Genomic DNA, 14,000 nt, shown 5'->3' on the forward strand with positions numbered 1-14,000 from the left:
CATCTCATGTTCTCAATTGTTAATGCTTATTTATTTATTATTACTTTTTAAAATTGTATTTGTAGTTTGTTCCCTTTGCACATTGGTTGTTTGTCCGTTCTTTTGGCAGCAGTCTCTTATTGATTCTATCTCATTTCTTGGATTAACTGAGTATACTCGCAAGAAAGTGAATATCAGGGTTGTATATGGTGGCAAATATGAACTTCGATAAAAAATTTACTTTCTACTTTAGAAGAGTAATAATGGAGCTAATAGATTATGCTCGTACAGTTGGTCCTCCTTATCTGCGGGGGATTGGTCCAGGTACCCCCTGCAGATACCAAACAACGCGGATGCTCAAGTCCCTTATATAAATGGCATAGTATTTACATATAACCTATGCACATCCTCCCGTATACATTAAATCATTTCTAGGTTACTTATAATACATAATACAATGTAAATGCTATGTAAATAGTTGTTATACTGTATTGTTTAGGAAATAATGACAAGAAAAAAGGTCTGTACACAAGATGTGAGGTGAACAATGCTCAAACAATGAGTGCTGGAGAGAGAACTTCCAGGTTTTCCCGATCCGCGGTTGGTTGAATCCGCGCATGTGGAACCCATGGATAAAGAGGGCCAACTGTATAATATTAATGTAACTAATAACAATAATATAATTAGAACATTATATTATGGAGTATGAGATTATTAGCAGTCATCATCATCATTATGTGCTGTGTTCTATGAGGTGGGCATTCATGGACTTTCCATGACCGTGATTATTCTTGGCAAATTTTTCTAGGAAAGCGGTTTGCCATTGCCTTCTGGGTGGTGTCTTTACAAGCTGGGTGACCCCCCCCCCCCCAGCCATGATCAATACTCTTCAGAGACTGTCTGCCTGGTGTCAGTGGTGGCATAACCTAAACTTGGGTATGCACCGGCTGCTAATGTGACCATCCACCACCTGCTCCCATGGCTTCACGTGACCCTGAGCCACAGGGGTGGAGGGGGGAGGGCCAGCTAAGCAGATTCTACACTTTGCCCAAGGATGACCTGCAGGGTACACCTCCTTTGGTAGAGGTGTATCTCCACCCAATTATTGGTAATACTAATAATATAACTGAAGTAAATCTGTTGTATTAGTGCTAATAGAGTAACTCTAGCAGTCTGAAATCAAAGTGAGTACATTTGCGCAGGCAGAATTCGAGACTGCAAAATATTTCCTTGTATTGACCTTGCCAGCAGTTCTCTGGGCATGTTAAAAGACAGATTGATTGCCGATTGAGATATTAGAACCTTGGTTGTGGGGATGAAATTTGAACCGTCAGCCGTTACGGCTTGCTGAAGCTTTATGAAGTAACAACGGGGAGAGAGGTTTTGCGTGCAAATGGTTTTTCTTATAATCTCTGAGACACAGGGTCTTCTATTTCCATTGCAAGTGTTAATCGGTTCATTAAGGGGGAGGAATAATTGTCAGGCTAGGTAATATTAAACTGCGTTATCCTACTCAGCAGAGACAGCCAGTCACTGAAACACCCAAGGCAAACTATTATGTTTCTGGATGCCGACCTGCTGCTGAGTGCCTTGTGCCTGCTATCGTATTCGCATTATAAGGTAGGAAGATGGAAGTGGGAGAGGTGCAAGTGATGGAATATCTGAGCAAATATGAATCGTGTGTGGTTGCCCATATTCTTCTAAACCAAGGGTTCTCAACCAGGGGGTCCATGGATAGATTCTGGGGTTCTGTGAACTCGGTTGGGGAAAAAAATTACATCTTCGTTTTCGCTAGCCTCCAACTGAAATTGAATACTTCCTTCAATTATGAATGTCGGCAAAGAACCACAGTCGTATTAGCTGCACCTGTAGAAATCACAGAAATAGACATCACAGATAGTTTCATATCACATTACAGTTTTACAAATATCTCAAAATATTATTTACGACTTGTCGCGACTTGTTATTTAATGCTTTAATTAAGAAGCATACTTATTGTATCAGAAATTTAATAACTTTATTTCAATATAATCAGTTTCTTTTATAATCCTATTTGATATATTTAAATACATTATTCTAAGAAGTGGTCCACTGACAGTCCAATGAAGGGGTCCATGGCTTAAAAAAAAGCTTCAGAGCCCCTGCTCCAAACTTTCCTTATCCATGTACCTATCCATTCACCATTCCCCATTCCTGTTTCCCTCTCTCACCTTATCTCCTACTTGCCCATCACCTCCCTCTGGTGCCCCATCTCCTTCCCTCTCTTCCATGATCTCCTGTCTTCTCCAGTCATGTTCCCCCTTCTCTAGCCCTTTATTCCTTTCACCAATCAACTTCCCAGCTCTTTACTTCACCCTTTGCCCACTCCCAGTTTCACCTATCACCTGCCATCTTGTGCTTCTTCCTCCAGTCCCCCCACCATCTCACTCTGACTTTTTTCCAGTCCTGATGAAAAGTCTCTGCCCGAAACATCAACTGTTTATTCATTTCCATAGTCGCTGCCTGACCTGCTGAGTTCTTCCAGCATTTTGAGTGCATTACTTTGGATGTGTATTTTAAATGATGTTATAGTACCTGCCTCTGCCAAGTCATTACATACACAGTGTTGTGCAAAGATCTCAGGCGCCCTAGATTTCTTACAAATGGTTTCAGATGGTGTGGCCTCCATGGAGCCCTAATCCTAACAGCATCAAGGCTGTCTGGGAGTACGTGGAGAGGCAGAAGCAAGTGAAACAGTACTGTATATACTGTCTATTATATATTTTAATTTCTATGTTTTATTATATAGAGTATTGGAATGTACTGCTGCTGCAAAACACACATTTCATTATATATGCCAGTAACATTAAACCTGATTCTGATACTGAACGTCATTTTCTGATCCTCAGCTCACTTACCTGGCTTATCTGGATCCCCTCGTAATGTTTGATAAACTTTTTCAATGTCTACAGTACTAACTATTTTGTGTCATCTTATTAATTAATTATTTATTGAGACACAGCATGGAATAGGCTCATCTGGCCCTTTGAGCCGTACCGCCCAGCAACCCCCCGATTTAACCCTCGCCTACTCACGGGACAATTTACAATGACCAATTAACCTACCAACCGATACACCTTTGGACTGTGGAGGGAAACCGGAGCACCCGGAGGAAGCCCACGTGGTCATGGGGAGGGCATACAAGCTCTTTACAGGCAGCAGTGGGAATAGAACCCGTCACCTATACTCTGAAGCGTTGTACTAACCCCTTTGTTACCATGTGGCCCCCAACCACTAACTGGCCACACTTTGTACATTCTCATTCAAACGTCTGATGTAAATGACAAACATGCCATTGATTGACGTTGGCTATCAGGCAGGGCAAAGACGAGAAAGATGGAAACCATAGGGTCCCACAGTGGCGAAAGAGTTAACATGACTCTATTACAGCTCGAATACCAAACTTCAGAACACTCCAATCCTGCCACTTCTGTAAGGAGTTTGTACGTTCTCTCCTTAGCTGCATGGGTTTCCTCTGAGTGCTCCGGTTTCCTCCCACAGTCCAGAGACATATGGGTTAGTAGGTTAATTGGTCATGGTAAATTGCCCTGTGGTTAGGCTCGGGTTAAATCGGTGGGGAGCTGAGTGGTGCGGCTTGTTGGGCCGGATCTCTAAATACACAAGTAAATCAGTTTGTGGCAAGTGTTGATATTAATGCTGTCTAGGCTGATAAATTATCATGGAAAAAGCTGAGAAATGCATGCAGAAACATGACAGCCAGCATCTGATGGCAGTGTCAATAAAGAAATTCCATCTGCAGAACGTGTGTGAAACGGCTTTGTGAAGCACTTCCATCTTCGTGCCCGTGGCTACCCTTCCGAGGTATAGTAGCTGTCCACACAATGTACTTTCCTCAGTAACACAGCTGGCATCCAAAGCACCAGGTTTCTGCAAGTGGTAAAAGTGGTTTGAGCCCCTGGTTGGAACGGGCCCAGTTTTATTTTTAAAAGTCATGATTCCTCTTTTTAGACCAGGGCTCCCAACCTAAAGTCTTTTTAATGCCATGGACCCCCCCATTAACTGAGAGATCCATGGACCCAGGGTTGGAAACCTTTGCTCCAGGCAATATTGTACGAAGCCAATGTTTTAAGGCATTAAGAACTATTAGATAATCTTGCCTTAATTTTCTTTAATTATAATTAATAGTTAGTAAATAATTTATAATTATAAATATACAGGAAAATTGAAACATACAGTGTTTGCTTTAAATCAAAACAACGAGAATTGTGCTGGGCTTCCGGTACCATCAGAGCATGCCCACATTTTACTCACTGTAATCCGTATGCCTTTTGAATGTGGGTGGAAACTGTCACACCTGGGGAGACTTGTGTTCACAGGGAGATCATACAAACTCCTTACAGGCTGCGTCAGGGATTGAATCCCTAACTTACACTGTAAAGTGTTGCACTAACCGCTACCTGACACCCTGGTTGGTTGGGACATTGGCCGAGCTGAACCCAATCATTAGCATCGTAACAGCATTAAACTGGCTGCTACACCGTGTTGTCCCTTGCACTGCCATGCGAGTTTTGAAAGAAGTAATTTATTCAGTGTGCCAAATTATAAAGGAGGGAAGGAATCTGTCTGCTTCATGATCAGTTTTTTTCCCGTTTCTATTTGTGACTGATCTGTGTGGTCACACAGCCTTATATTATCGGGGCTTTGAGAACTCCTTTTTTCCAGAGTGTAGTTGGGGTCTGCCATGTTCCTCTGGAGCACAAGTGAGTCATTGTTCTGTACAGTTCATGGACTTTAAAGGAGTAGAGCTCCTGCCAGGGGCTACTGTACAGTTCAGACATAATACAGCTCAACAAGATACGTTTGTGGCTCATTTTCAGCATCCCTTTTTACTGCTTTGACATGAGTAGCTTGTTGTTTCCTGTGACACTCATTGATCGGTGGAACAGAGATTTGATGTGAACTTGGGAGCCAGCCTGAACAGCTCCTTGTAGATGATAGGAAAGAATGTCTGCAGACAGTGGGAGTTTTAAAAATATTTTATCTCCTGATCAATGCAGCACTGGGAATCTTCTCTAACTGCAACCACAACCTACAATGTTATAAACTCAAGAGATTCTGCAGCTGCTGGAAATCCAGAGCAACACACAAAATTCTGGAGGAATTCAGCAGCTCAGGCAGCATCTATGGAAATAAATTAACAGTCCGCGTCTCGGACTGAAATCCTTCATCAGGATTGGAAAGGAAGGGCCAAAAAGCCAGAATAAGAGAGTGCGGGGGAAGAGGGAGGAGTACAATCTAGCAATTATATGTGAAGTAGCACTCATCGGACATACACACAAGACGCCGGAGGAAATCAGCAGCTCAGGCAGCATCGATGGAAGAGAATCAACAGTCAACATTTTAAGCTGAGACCCTTCATCAGCAGTTAGTGCGCTATTGAATGTTAGGATATGGAGAGGATGCTGGAGGAACTCAGCAGCTCAGATGGAGGAGGGGAGAGTAGAAGTAGCAACAGATGCTGGTTTGCTGATGTCATCTTATGTTATTTTCTTCTGGTATTCTTGTGTGTAGTTTTTCATTGATTCTGGTGTATTTCTTTCTGCTGTGAATGCCTGCTAAAAATGAATCTCGAGGTTGTATCTGGTGACATATATACACTTTGACAATAAATGTTCTTTGAACTTTGAACATTTATTTGGAGGCTCCTGAGTGTACCATACAGTTTGCTGAAAGTGGGATATACAAGGAGGAAAGCTGTTCAGTGGCAGGTAGAGGTTATTGCAGAGAAATGGAGAAACAGGACCATGAGAATGATAGATTGGAAACTCCATGGAGCATGCAGTGATGGGTGAATGAGATCCAGAGGCAGGTTGATTATCACTGACTTCTCTCAACCAGTTGATCTATCCCATGCCTGTATGATTTGTAATCATGTACGGATGAATGAGATTTATAAAAATATCTGCAGGACAGAAACAGGCTGTTTGGCTCAGAAACTCCACGTTTTGATCCTGGCTTGGATAAGGGTAGCTGGGATTGTGGAGGCTGGTCAGTAGACCTATGACAATAGTCTAACCTGGAAGCTGCAATTGAAATAATGAGGTTTTTATAAGGAGAGGCTGGAACGATAAACCCGCTATCTGAGAAGAGGGCACTGTTTTACAAAGTTAATTAGCAGATGCTGGAGGAACTCAGCAGGTCAGACAATATTGGGAGGGAAGTGGACAGTTGATGCGTTGGTTTGAGACTCTTTGTTTTGGCCTTGAGGTCAGAAAAGGAAGAGCAGATCTTTCATTAAGGATGTAGTGAGGAATGGCACGCAAGAATGAGGTACTGAAGCTCTGCCAGTCTGGCCCAGAACTTGAGTGTCTAGGAAACCTTGCTTCAATAGGGTAGTGGAAGATGGATTAGAAAGTCTAAGTTGGGTTCCATTATTTAGGACTATCACAACCCAGGCCATGCTCACTTCTTGTTGCTGCCATCAGGAAGGAGGTACAGGAGCCTCAGAAGGGAACAGTGGTGTCACAGAATATAAGTGGCATTGAAAATTAATGAAAACTTCAAGAATAGTTCAGGAACGGTTATTACCTTTCAGCTGTCAGGCTCCTAAGCCAGAGGGGATAACTTTGATCTATGTCACTCACCCCATCACTGAACTGTTCCCACAATCCATACACTGAATTTCAAGGACTCTTCATCTCATGTTCTGAATATTTATTGTTTATTTATTTTGTTTGTATTTGTAGCTTGTTGTCTTTTGCACATCGGTTGTTTGTCCAGCTTGTGTGTGCAGCTCTTATCTGATACTATTATGTTTCTTTGTATTCATAGAAACATAGAAAATAGGTGCAGGAGTGGGCCATTCGACCCTTCGATCCTGCGCCACCATTTAGTATGATCATGGCTGATCATCCAACTCAGAACCCTGTACCTGCTTTCTCTCCATATTCACTGTGAAGGCTCACAAGAAAATGAATTTCAGGGTGACATATATGTACTTTAATTAAAAAATTTAGAAACATAGAAAACCTATAGCATAATACAGGCCCTTCAGCCCACAAAGTTGTGCTGAACATGTCCCTACCTTAGAAATTACTAGGCTTACCCATAGCCCCCTATTTTTCTAAGCTCTGTGTACCTATCCAGGGGTCTCTTAAAAGACCCTGTTGTATTTGCCTCCACCACTGTTGCTGGCAGCCCATTCCACACACTCACCACTCTCTGAGTAAAAAAAAACTTACCCATGACATCTCCTCTGTAAATCTCCTCTGCATCCTTTCTATGGTTTCCACATCTCTCCTTTAGTGAGGCAACCAGAACTGAGCATAGTACTCCAAGTGGGGTCCGACCAGGGTTCTATATAGCTGCAACATTACCTCTCGGCTCCTAAATTCAATTCCACAATTGATGAAGGCCAATACACCATACGCCTTCTTAACCACAGAGTCAACCTGCGCAGCAGCTTTGAGCGTCCTATGGACTCGGACCCCAAGATCCCTCTGATCCTCCACACTGCCAAGAGTCTTACCATTAATACTATATTCTGCCATCATATTTGACCTACTGAAATGAACCACTTCAATCCTATCTGGATTGCACTCATCTGCCACTTCTCAGCCCAGCTTTGCATCCTATCAATGTCCCGCTGTAACCTCTGACAGCCCTCCACACTATCCACAACACGTCCAACCTTTGTGTCATCAGCGAATTTACTAACCCATCCCTCCACTTCCTCATCCAGGTCATTTATAAAAATCACTAAGAGTAAGGGTCCCAGAACAGATCCCTGAGGCACACCACTGGTCACCGACCTCCATGCAGAATACGACCCATCTACAACCACTCTTTGCCTTCTGTGGGCAACTAGTTCTGGATCCACAAAGCAATGTCCCCTTGGATCCCGTGCCTCCTTACTTTCTCAGTAATTTTATGTCGATCTTTCAAAGCTGTGAGCATTTGTTGGAGTTACAGGGGACCAAAACAAAGAACATGGATTCTGAGAAACTGATCTATTTCTATTTGGCTGAAATTTGGGGAGTGTTTACATGGCAGGATGTTTGTTCCATAGGAGAGATAGTGAGGAGTTATGCTCAAGTACAAATGCAGTCACTCCAGTCCAGTATGATGTTCTCCTAATGGTTTGCCTGTTGGGTCTTTGCCATCCGCAGTTTCTGGTGTTTCTGATTGCATACGATAATCCAATACAAGAGGCTTCTGAAACCCACAATCCTGCCCCCTTCACTGCAAGTTGATCATCTCAGGACTTGTTCTGGGATGTTAGGGTGGATTCTCTTAATGGAGAACGCCTGTGTGTGACTTTCGAGTGGAGTGTGTGGCCAGGAGGCCAAGAAACCTGGAGAAGGGGCACAAGTGAGCCCATGACGGAATCCATTTCTCAACCATCTCGGCAATTGAAACGTCAAGCAAAATTGAAATTAATGAGCGTGAGAGCAGAAGGCGAGTGGGGGTTCAGTACCATCTGCCTGCGTATGAACCTGGTCTGTCTGTTTCTCCCTCTCCCCCTCCCCACCCCTCCTCCCCTCCTCCCCAACCCCTTCCCCATCCCTCTCCCAATCTCTGTTACCCCTCTCTCCTTCCATTTACTGCTGGCAGAGGAAGGTGCCAAAACCTTGGGTCTTGGACAAGGTTTAGTAGACACAGCTTGTGGACTGGACGCTCTGGTTCATGTTGTGATGTGTTCCTAGTTTCTGATGGATCCTTTGTTTTATCACTATTTCAGCAATTTTGATTGGGGTGGACCGGCTCTGTGGCCTGCAGTCAATGAACTGAACTCTGTATCAATGACTCTGGGGTTTGATGTTTTATATTCTGTGTTTTTGGCTTTTTTTGCCATTTGCCTGATCTGTTCTGTTTTGTTTTGCACGTTGGATGCTTGATGTTTTCCTGAACGGATTCCATGGTGCTTCTTTGTTTTATGCTGTCTGTGGGAAGACAAATCTCAGAGTTCATACATACTGTATTTATAATGAATGTACTTTGAATGGGGAGACTGACACACGGCTTTAGCTCAAGGCATGCTCATTGTTGCCCTTGGCATCGGCTACAGGACTGAATGATTTGCATTCCTGAGATGAAGCCATTTTCCCTCTCTTTGTTTCTGCTGACCTTCATTCCCTCGGTGAATAAGTTCGCAAACTTGACAGCCAGGGAGCAGAGACAATAGTTACATAAAACACACAACATTCCAGTTGATTGTCATGGTCGGCTGCTTCACAACAAACAAATTCCATTTTGAAGTCCTGTTGCTGTTCATTGTTAGTACGAGGGTGCCCCAGTTAGCACGGCGCAATTACAGCTCGGGGTGCTGGCATTCATTTCCAGCATCCTCTGTAGGAAAGATCGTATGTATGTTCTTCCCGTCAGCACGTGGGTTTTCTCCAGGAGCTTTGGTTTCCTCCCACAGTCCATATCAGTTAGAAGGTTAATCAGAACCAGGTTTAATATCACCACATATGCCGTCCAATTTGTTAACTTTGCAACAGCAGTATAATGCAGTACATGATAAATATAGAAAACAACTTAATTACAGTAAATATATATATGTATGTATATCAAATAGTTAAAATAAGTAGTGCAAGAACAGAAATTAAAAAGAGGTAGTGAGGTAGTGTTCATGGGTTCAATGTCCATTGAGAAATCAGATTGCAGAGGGGAAGAAGCTGTTCCTGAATTGTTGAGTGTGTGTCTTCAGGCTCCTGTACCTCCTCCCTGATGGTAGCAATGAGAAGAGGGCATGTCATGGGTGGCGTGGGTTGTTAATGATGGACGCTGCCTTTCTGAGGCACTGCTTCTTCAAGATGTCTTGGATGCTACGAAGGCTAGTACCCATGATGGAGATGGCTAATTTCCATCTCTGCAGCTTCCTTTGATCCTGTGCAGTGCTGTCCCCCATAACAGATGGTGATGCAGCCAGTTAGGGTGCTCTCCACAGTACATCTGTACAAATTTTCAAGTGTTTTAAGCAAACCTCAAACTCTTGATGAGATATAGCCACTGTCTTGCCTTCTTTATTAGTTAATTGGTCATTGCAAATTGTCTTGTGACTAAGCTAGGGTTAAATGGATGGATTCCTGAGGGCTGTAACTCATTAAGCTGGCAGAGCCTATTCTGTGCTAGAAAAAAAATAGAATTTCTTTGATTTTAGGAAGCGGGCTTTTCAGTTAATTTTTCAGCACTTGAAGCTGCACTTCCTATAACCAGAGCAAAGAAATTGAGTTCAACAACTAAAGCTTGCACAGATACGAGGACTGAACGTGTACCAATGTGAGACTCACTGTACTGTTTCCCCAACTACTTTCAGTTTTAGACCACAGGACATAGCAACAGAATTAGGCCATTTGGCCCATCATGTCTGCTCCACCATTCCATCATGACTGATTTATTATCCCACTTCAGATTCATTCTTCTGCCTTCTTCCCATAACCTTTGACCCCCTGACTAATTGAGAACTTATCGACCTCTGTTTTAAATTACTTGGCCTCCACAGCCGTCTGTGGCAATGAATTCCACAGATTTATCACCCTCTGGATAAACAAGTTCCTCCTCATCTCTGTTCTAGAGGGACATCCTTGTACTCAGGCTGTGATGTCGAGATGTACCTCCACCTCACCATCTAATGTTTTGACTTACGTCTGATAAGTAAATAAATCTGAGTCCACAACAAGGTGTGGGAAGAGCAATTCCACAGTGGGATGCCATTTACACTTAGGACCTATCTTCATGAATTCTTCAACCTGTATGAAAAATACTGAATGCATTAAATCATCGCAAGCAATAGTCTGAAACTTCCCTTTGGACTTGGAGGCAATTCCATGTGTAGGACCGTGGTGAGGTGAGACAGTGGGCCTGTCGCCGAGAGCAACGAAGACCCAAGGTTCATTCGATTCAAGTGCCAGGCCGAGTTGGAAAGGTTGGGTACAGGCCGAATTGAGGCAACAGAGCCCAGCCCCAGAGCGTATCCAAGCAACTGAAGTCAATGTTTGGATGATGCTTCAGTCGACGGGCCAGACTGAAAGCTGAGGATGTCGGGGCTGTGCTCTGAACCATGGATGTACTGGGTGGACTCTGTTTACATGATTTACTTTAATTCTCTGTACATTGGGCATTTGACAGTCTTTTTTATAGATTAGATTAGATTATGAGGACATTCAGTCCTTGTTTATTGTCATTTAGAAATGCATATGCATTAAGAAATGATACAATGTTCCTCCAGAGTGATGTCACACAAAAAAGGACAAACCAGACTCACAGTGACAAAAAACCACATAATTATAACAAATAGTTACAGCAGTGCAAAGCAATACCATAATTTGATGAAAGCAGGCCATGGGCACTGTAAAAAAAAAGTCTCAAGTCCCGATCGACTCCAACAGTCTCGATATCAGGCAGCAAAAGAGAGAAACTCTCCCTGCCATAAACTTCCAGGCACCGACAAACTGATGCCTCGGAAGCACCCGACCACAGCAGACTCTGAGTCCGTCCGAAAGCTTCGAGCTTCCGACCAGCCCCTCCGATACAGCCTCCCAAGCGCCACCCTCTGCCGAGCACCTTCAACCTCGTCCCGGCCGCCAAAACAAGGAAAGCCGAGTTCTCAGAGGCCTTCTCCTCCAGAGATTCCGGACCGCACGGTAGCAGCGGCAGCGAAGCGGGCATTTCAGAAGTTTCTCCAGATGTTCCTCCGCGCTCTCACGTCTGTCTCCATCAAATCAGGATTGTGCACGGATCCCTACTGAACACGTAACAGATATCCATCTCCAGAGAGACCGCGTGCGCTGCGTTACGCCGCCAGCTTCTCCTCCTTTTTCCTTTTAATGGCTTCTTTTGGGGCTTCTTGGTTTTGTGGCTGGCAGTAAGAAGATGGATCTCAAGGCTGTACGATGTGTACCTACTTTGACAGTAAGTGAGTCCGTAGATTGTGGAATCAGCTCAGAGTTGTGGTGAGTGAAGTTATCCACACTGGTTTCTTGGTTTTGTGGCTGGCTGTAAGGAGATGGATCTCATTCTTTGATAATAAGTGAACTTTGAAAACATTTAAAAATATATCAAGTATAAACAAAATGTAATATTTTGCTTTATGAGCTGTGTGTGATATACGTTTTGTTGGTATACAGTGGTCCAGAGGAGCGTTGTTTCCTTTGATTGTATGTACGTACAGTCAGATTACAATAAATTTAAACTTTAAAAATATTTTAGACCACAAATGCAGATTTCTAGCTTTTCGTTTAGACCTGCTTTTGAACCTCAAGCTCTGCCACTGTGAAACCCTGACTTACGTACCGAGGGTAGTAATCATTTTACATCTGTTCGTTTTACTATCATGAGAATGATCACACTGCGAGCACTGCGGCTAAGATATGAAGCAGACTTTGGCATGTCGAGTTTGTTTAGATTCAGTGCTTCCCAGAGTTTATTCACGATGGGGCTTGGTATTTTGCCAACGTCGAGTGAAGGGTGTCTCTGTGGTCAATAATTCATATTGTTCCCTTGCCAGCTGTTGCTTAAGCTTCAGCCATGGCTCAGTAGGCAGAACTCCAAGTTACAAAAGTTCACATCCCACTTCAGAGTCCCGAGCACAAGCACCTCGACGGATGCTCCAATATGCCTCTCTGGGAATCTTGTGTTGTCTGACATCTCACCCGTTAAACTGAAGCCCTGTCTTCTTGTCTCGGGTGGGCTGAAAGGAAATCCAGGCATGACTCTGAGGAAGATCAAGGTACTCCGACTGATATTTGTTTCTGATTTGGTGTCTCTGTATCATTATTTGTGGGAGTTTGTTATAAGCAAATTGTCTATGTGGTTTTAACACCACATTCCAAAGTTACTTCATTGCCTGGAAGGCACTTTGGAATACGGTGGATTCCGGTTAATTGGGACACAGTACATTTTGGCTTAATTAAGAGGCTACCCCAATTAGCTGAAGTTCCATGGAAATACTCAAAAACGCATTTAAAAAGAAAGACAAATTACTGTTTAATTGAGTAACAAATTATGTATTTAAATGAAATATGGAACAAGTTACAACACTAACAATATGACTGCAGCACTATAAGTCTGTGTTTTAGTTCTTGTTAGCTATCATCAGAGGAATTTATCCAGTGTACGTTGCTGTGTTCATTTGATTGACTGTAAATGAACAAAATCAGCTCAGACGCCCAGTGCAAATAACGGACTGTCTTCATACAATGTTTTTGACAATTGCTTCATCCAAATATTCATTTTTGTTTTATTATTCAAGATAATTGCTGATGCCTTCATATTATTCATCGGTCCTTACTTGAAGTAGTGAAATCATTTCCTTTTCACTCCCGATCATTCCTGGCATCTCCAGGCCTGAATGCTTGAAACCACAGTGAACAAAACAGTTCCGAATTGTCTTGCTGCTGATTTCCTGCCAACTATCAGTGATATAAATCACTGCTTTTTGAACACATGCACATGCAACTGGCGCTATTTGCAAGCTGTTCACTCTAAGTATGGTGTAATGTTCAGTGACTACACAAGTGCACATGACTGACCCTAGTTGGAAACGTTGGCAACAATCTCCTTACCAATTAAGCGGCATAGAGTCCCAAATAAACAAAGGGAATCCTGGCTATTTTCTTTTGATGGGCTTTTGTTCTTTAAGAGTTGTCTTCAAGTAAGTTGCTGCCCCCATTAACTGATGACCCAATGAACACAGTATATAAAGAAAGGGTGTACTTTGCAAAGCGGTCTCCCAGTCTCTGTTTCTCCTTTGCGGAGGAGTTCTCATCATGAACACCAAATACCATATAGTAGATTAGAAGGTTCAAAATTCAAAGCAAATTATTATAAGAAGTATGTCTATGTTACCACATACTACCGTGAGATTCATTTCCTTGTGGGCATTTACAGGATAAAAAAAGAAATACAGTAGATTTGATGAAAACCTATATATAAACAGAGAGACTGTCAAACAACCAATGTGAAAAGAAGACAAACTGTTCAAATAAAAATAATACCGAGAACATGAGTAACAGAGT

General features: G+C 42.9%; 1 protein-coding gene across 10 annotated transcripts in view; it reads left to right on the forward strand.

The window, feature by feature from the left end:
• Positions 1-14,000, forward strand: part of sipa1l3 (signal-induced proliferation-associated 1 like 3) — a 391,364-nt gene that overhangs the window by 145,438 nt on the left and 231,926 nt on the right. The window contains exon 1 of one of the 10 annotated variants that reach the window (XM_059985108.1): positions 1,497-1,599. The exons of the other annotated variants lie outside the window; for them this stretch is intronic. The gene's annotated coding sequence lies outside the window, so the exon portion shown is untranslated. Of the gene's footprint in view, positions 1-1,496; positions 1,600-14,000 lie in introns of those variants that run through there. 10 annotated transcript variants of the gene reach the window in all.

This window comes from Hypanus sabinus, chromosome 11 (assembly GCF_030144855.1).
Source record: "Hypanus sabinus isolate sHypSab1 chromosome 11, sHypSab1.hap1, whole genome shotgun sequence".
NCBI lineage: Eukaryota > Metazoa > Chordata > Chondrichthyes > Myliobatiformes > Dasyatidae > Hypanus > Hypanus sabinus.